Consider the following 7432-nt stretch of genomic DNA (forward strand, 5'->3'; position numbering starts at 1 on the left):
TCGTCGTAAAACTGTAAAGGTGGAAAATCTTGAGAATGACATCAAATACATATATTGAAAGAACCTAGTAGCAAAAATATTTATAATTTCTATTTTTTTAACCTTTCCGAGAAGGATTCCGGTTTGGATTACTTTCATGCTATTCTTTTTCTTCATTATTTTAATTTATTGTGTTTCACTTGAAATCAGTCATTTGGTTAATTGCTATATGTTTTACGCTGATGGCCCCAAATCAACTTTATTTAAAATAAAAACGATATTCTGATGAAACAAGAGTGCACACTAGGTTAGCAGATATATGAAAAATAGATCTTTAAGTCTGATAAATTACATATTTCGCTCATAAACCATTTCTACATAACACAACACAACAGCTGCTGCCGCCAGTTAAAAGCAGCTATATACAGTTTGTGTAATCAGCGTGTCAAACATGGTAATTCCATAAAAGCTAACCAACCCAAAGAGTTCTGTTTGAGTAAATGTGAATATCGAATACATCTGGTTTCGCATACACAGCCTCAAATCAGGATTTAAATAAACCTGCGGTGCTGGTTTTGATTTCATAAGATGATGTTATAGCTGAAGGAATTACATGGGATAGATATGGATTCTGTATTGTTTTCTCACAAGACACAAGTGCTTCTAATAGAAAGTTAACAGGAAATTTAACTAGGCTGCGAAAACCCTTTATATAAGGCTTTTTATTGGCAGATTTCTGTGTGAACACAACAATAGTACTACTAATAAGATATAATTAGAGACGTACAGCACAGACCGTTAAACACATTTTTTTATTAAGTCAAAGCCGTGTTGAAGCTTCGCCCTACATTCGATCTAATTCCATTTCTACCAATGCAGTCACTTCACCGACAAAGATTTCTACTTTACTACCCCACGTCATCCAAACAACAGTCGGAATTTTTTTAATGCGTTTGATGTTTCTCAAGCATAAATTTACAAAGCTATTTAGATATTATGGCCAAAACTTTCGGGCTTGAAAGGTGTTTATGTTTTTTACTCAGGTCATTGGCAAGGAATTCTTCCGAAAATAGCTTTCATTGTTCTTTTTGAAAAGGAATATCATACGCTGTATTCATTGCACTTACAGTCTGATGTTTGTACTGATTCTTTACACTCATATGAAGTGTATCTCGTATATTATAAAATGTGTATGTTCGTATGCGGCATTTTTCAAAAGCTTTTACACTGTTTAAACTAAACTGAGTTTTAGATCCTTAAACAATAAAAATGTTTCCTGTCCTTGTATAAATTTTAAAAACCTATGATGTTACAATTACACGAACAGTCAGTCAAGTTTCCTTTAACCTCGAACGTCATAAATGACTGATTGTGCGGAAACTCAAGTCAGTTGAAGTAGTGTCCATTACGAGTTGTTCTCTGAAGAGAAGCCAAGTAGTTTTCACTGATGTCGCCCAGAGAGAGAGAGCAGAGAGTATGTTCATTTTAAGCTGACCGCTCATTCCCCGCACCTCTGGGATCAACGCAAACAGGAGATGACAAGGGACTGGAAGTCTGGGTAATATGTACTCCCTAGGGGCGCCACATCCATTTCTAAAACTCCTGTGTTCACCATTGCTCACCGGTCCTCTATACCTTGGAGATTTGATCTGGAAAGCGTAAAAGAGGATACCACTTGGCTGGGAAGCACGTAAACGCACGCACACGAAGGTGTCTTCTTTCTCTCTGGTGTTCCCGATTGTTGAGAAATATGGAAAATCATAAGCTTTAGTTGGTCCAGTAGGCAACAGGTATGTTTATTTTGTGTGTAGTAGACCTAATGCCATGGCGACTCATACAATGACCGCCGAATATCATGCAAATATCTCAGTGTCATTACCGCTGACGTTTGTGTTGTGACCTGACGTTTGTGTTGTGACCTGTTGGTGGTGATCTCTATGTCCATGAAGCTCTATGGCGTCTCTAGTTGCAAACCCAGAGCAGCCCTTTAGCCACTATTGTTTTTTTTAACATGGCTTTATCTGTCTATGTCAAATGGCTCAGTTTATTTTGAATCGCCTTTGGGCACTTTAAACGGTCACAGCTTTGTTTCATTCACTCAAAGCGCAACAAAGATACATACTTTATTATCGACAAATTTTATAATTTTTGAATACTGATTTCACTTTTATTTGATTTCTTCTCTTTACATGATTCCTAATTTCGTACTTTATATACTTTTTAGTTCTTTGCAAATTATTGACCTGGAACATCGATATAAGTTGACGGCTGGTATCTGTCTATTTCGACGCATAGGTTTGATGCATGGCGAGACAATCGACAGGACAGTCATGTTATCCTTCATTGTGAGGTAGAAAGTTTTACGCACAAATGACAGGCAGATATTCGGCCCACAGATTGCATGTTTTCAGCAATGACATTAAGAGAGCATTATTAATGATGTTTGCTGAAGGCAAACTTGCAGAAAAAGCATCATTACGACCCCCAAGTTGTCTACTTCAAATCCCTACGTTTGACAGTCAAACACAACAGCAACTCTTCTCTACGAAGTATTGATTTTGAAACACAAAGAAAATAGAAGCCGCAACATGTGGACATTTCCTCATTTAAGAAATGTGAATGTCATTTCGGCATGATCTTGTATAGCAAGTACTCAGGATAAAGGTAAAAAATGCAATATTAGCTCCTGGCGAAATGATACCTTCTGGTGGCTGTCGTTTTCTGCAGGCAAATCTGAAGCTATCGTGATTTGTAGAAAATCAATGATTCTAGACAAGTGAGGTCTAATATATTGCAATAAACATCACTGCATATGGTTTTGTTTTTTACCTCATTCTCCATAAACCAAGGTGCTAGGGGTCGTATAATTTGCCAGTATTTAAACATTTACATAAACAGTTAGAATCAAGCTCTGAGGTAAATTGACAAGAGGCCATATTTCACCGTTTACGTGTGACCATCTGCTTCTGCCTCCGGACCTCCTCTTCTTCATAAGACCTCCCCTTCTTCCTCCGGACCTCCTCTTCTTCACAAGACCTCCTCTTCTTCCTCCGGACCTCCTCTTCTTCACAAGACCTCCCCTTCTTCCTCCTGACCTCCTCTTCTTTCTCCGGACTAATTACGACAAGCTGTGTCCCTCTACCACTTCTTCAAACCTCTCGGCTTTTCGAACATAAGACGACTAATTACGACGTGAGTTTTTTCGCTAGAAAACAGTTCGTTGTGTCCCTCTACCACTTCTTCAAATCTCTTGGCTTTTCGAACATAACACGACCATTGTAACAGTTCACTATTCTTCCGCCTTCATACAGCGATGAAACACATTAATCGCTATTAGTTTCTGACTTGATACAGACCTCAGTTAGCCCTCACGTTTTAACACATCTCCACAGCACTTTCGGACATACCTTTTCTCACTTTTCTCAGGTCCATTAATTTTTATTAGTCGACAGGAAAGGTCAAATTATTGGAAACAGGTACATTAATTTTGTTTCCAATAATTGAACTTCCCATGTAAACTATTAAAAAATGGGTGTTTTTCACCATTACTGCTTCTTTCTCGTTAAAAATGGGTAATGGGAATTTAGCGGGTTGATGTCTGTTTTCATGCACGACTTATTAATTTCGCGAACATAAATAATTCACAAACTGTTCTTGACAGGTGATGATTGTTTAAGTTGATTATATCTTCTTTACCATAGGAAGCAGCCCCAAAGCTCGTGGCTTTTGAAGCACCAAGACTCGTCCTCACAAAACCATAGCCTATTCATATTGTAGAACTTGTAATTTTATTGAGTAGATGACAAGGCATAATTTGCCCAGACATTTTGTCATACGTAATTGCATGCCGTCATATTGCAGGTCGTAGAAATTGTATATGACTAACGGTAATTGTGACTGAGAGAACCACAGAACAAGACAAATCATTATTTGATATGGGATTTAATCATGTTATATGACATGCCATCAATTCACATTACATGCCATCAATTCACATTACATGTCATCAATTCACATTACATGTAGTCACATCACATGATATAAAGTTATTCTTGCCATAGGGTATACCTGCTGTTCTGGCCGATGCGGAAAATTTTACAATTTGTCAACAGACAAGGAGCCCGTGCAAGTTTCAGACAGCTTTTAACATGTCACGTGTCTCAGTATCTTTTTTTCACATTATTTATGTTTTGGCCAGAAAGCGCCTAAAAACACGTAGGCGTAAGCTGCCAAGTCGCAGTCTTGTTTTTCTGCAGGAAATGAAGATGTTTTTATGAGATGATCTGCTGAAACCCTGTTCAAAAAGACGACAAATGCGTTTTCTTTTGCAGGCGTCTGCGCGTGGCAACAAATAACATAAGACGCAGAAAAGACAGAGGGGAAACACCGTGTTATGTGGCTGTCACTTTCTCTTGATGACAACACATATAACAGACTATCATATCATCACTACAGAACACGATAAAAACTCACAGGGCAGTGAGATAGTTTATTCCTCCCATATCCATCTGCAGCGTAGGATTAGGGTGGGGGCAGGGGGTGTTGGGGCAGTGGGTGTGGGGGCAGGGGGTTTGGGGGCAAGGGGTGTGGGGGCAGGGGGTGTGGTGAAGGGACAGTGCTGTAGGGAGAGTGGTCATTAGATTTCTGCGAAGTTTTTGTTTGTTTACATTTTCTTCATAATGTGGCTGGTTGTCCCAAATGGAAATCTGCTGGTTCATCTTGACATAATGACCAGGTCGCACATACTCTTTGACTGCTGTGTGCTCTACAGTCACCTGAACTTTGCTCTGCTAACGGTGACTTAAACACAAATGAGCTTAGTCTTTTATAATGCTACAAAACTTTGCTTGCTTAAGCATTTTGAGGACTTTGTATTTATGTCATTTTGGTAGCCACTAAACCTTACGTACGGCTACAGAGCCATTTCTAATTAGGCCTTAGGTACAGCTACAGAGCCATTTCCAATAAGAACTTAGACACGGATACAGAACCATTTCTAACTAAGCCTTAGGCACGGCTACAGATCCATTTTTAATTAAGCCTTACGTATGGGTACAGAGACATTTCTAAGTAAGCCTTAGGTACGGGTACAGTGTCATTCTGTAGCTGTCCTACGACGGCTACAGAACCATTTCTAATTAGACCTTAGGTACGGCTCTGAGCCATTTCTAATTAGACCTTAGACACGGCTACAGAGCCATTTCTAACTAAGCCTTAGGCACGGCTACAGAGTCGTTTTTAATTAAGCCCTACGTACGGCCACAGAGCCATTTCTAATTAGGCCTTACGATGGCTAAAGAGCCATTTCTAAGTAAGCCCTACGTACGGCCACAGAGCCATTTCTAAGTGGGCCTAACGTACGGCTACAGAGCCATTTCTAATTAAGCCCTACGTACGGCCACAGAGCCATTTCTAAGTAGGCCTTACGTACGGCTACAGAGCCATTTCTAATTAGGCCTTACGTACGGCCACAGAGCCATTTCTAACTAAGCCTTACGTACGGCTACAGAGCCATTTCTAATTAAGCCTTAGGTACGGCCACAGAGCCATTTCTAATTAGACTTTAGACACGGCTACAGAGCCATTTCTAATTAGGCCTTACGTACGGCTACAGAGCCATTTCTAACTAAGCCTTACGTACGGACACAGAGCCATTTCTAATTAAGCCTTAGGTACGGCCACAGAGCCATTTCTAATTAGGCCTTACGACGGTTAAAGAGCCATTTCTAATTAAGCCTTAGGTACGGCCATAGAGCCATTTCTAATTAGGCCTTACGACGGTTACAAAGCCATTTCTAATTAAGCCCTACGTACGGCTACAGAGCCATTATATATTTGGGAAACGTTATGATACAAATCTTTGCAGAAATTCTCAGAATACATAAAGGTATGGCATTTCCTCTCTTGGGGAGTTACCCTATGAGTGTAGGAAGGAAGCGTGGACTGTCATGGCCTGTAATAAATCACATTGAAATGGAGTATTATTACAGTGAAAGGCGGAAAATTGTCTGGGCGTTGAATCCGGTATGCGTGTAAAACATACTGTTAATATACAAGTGGAATGGCGAGATATAATTGAATTATTTGTTTCTCTATAGAACTCTCCGTCCCTCATTCGGTTTCATTGGTTAATGTTAGTCGTCTTCTTGTAGATCCAATCACAACTGAGCGAGGCTACGTACAACAACGATCAAAATTATTTGACAAAACAACCAGATCTCATGCAAACAGACATCTCAAGTAAACTGAGGCGAACAAATTTAGCCTGAATCGTGTAAAGGCATCGTGCCTTATTACAGCAAGTCTGCTTAACGGATTGTGCTCAAGGACGTGTAATTTGCTAGTATTCAAGCATTTACAGGAACTATTAGAGTGAAACCCTAACTGAAGTAAACTGACAAGAGACTGTCGTCGCTGCTCTGGTTAACTCTCTATACTGTAAGTCTTTTATATTGGAGACTTTGACGTCTATCAGGACTCTACCCTCGTCTCAATTCTACGGACATGACCTGCCTCGGGTCAAGAAGATGGTTTACTCTTTAGGAAAGTTGTACCATGTTGCCCCAAGTGCTATTCCACCTCATGATCAGAAAGAGACAGACTACTGATCATAATGGGTGGTTTTTGTCAGTTTGTCAGATGGACACACAGATGCTTGGGTCACTGAATTGCTGGAAACTCTCGTCGACTGGTCATAATTGGAATCACGGAAGTCATAAAATATTTAATAAGGCAATTAACTGCTGAAGTTCATGATACTGTCGTTTTGTTATTATAACGGCAAGATTGCGGACAGATCAGTTTTGTCCTCCAAAGGGAAAAGGTGTAAATTATCGATTTTTTGCATCTGTAGACTACTTCCGCTCTTTGGAATATATCACGTTTAGCAACCTCTTTATTGACTTAAAGTATGTATTTTTCATTATTTGGCGGGGCATCAACTAGTTTCATAGGTAGGATCCCTAAGATAAGCAACTCCCAAGATTTTAGAGCGTAAACTCTGATCATCACCATAAACACGGTATCCCTTATTAAAAAATATACAAAGTGAAGTCCAAGTGTCAAACCAGGATAAAGAACTCTGACCACAGTGTTCAATCTTATAAAAATGCTCATCTGTCTTGTCTGACGCCCGGAGATGACATTCTGATCGATGGTGTCACCGCGACTGGTGTCACTCACGATAACTCCTCCCGCCAGGAAATGTCTTCATTTGAGTCCAGCAGATAATCGTCATCCAAGACAAGACATTCGGTCTGTTTATCGGTGATGGTTCCTTTGTGACTATGTCAGGTGGGTCCAATGTGGTTTGCACGGTACTGACAGATGCACTTAACCTGCATTCTTATCGAGCCCTAGATACTGGGAATGTCCATTAGGTACCAATCATTCTGTACCACAACTGCTCATTGGTCATTACATTGACTGTATGCGGAAGTTAGCCTAATAATTG

Source organism: Liolophura sinensis, chromosome 11 (assembly GCF_032854445.1).
Source record: "Liolophura sinensis isolate JHLJ2023 chromosome 11, CUHK_Ljap_v2, whole genome shotgun sequence".
Taxonomy (NCBI): domain Eukaryota; kingdom Metazoa; phylum Mollusca; class Polyplacophora; order Chitonida; family Chitonidae; genus Liolophura; species Liolophura sinensis.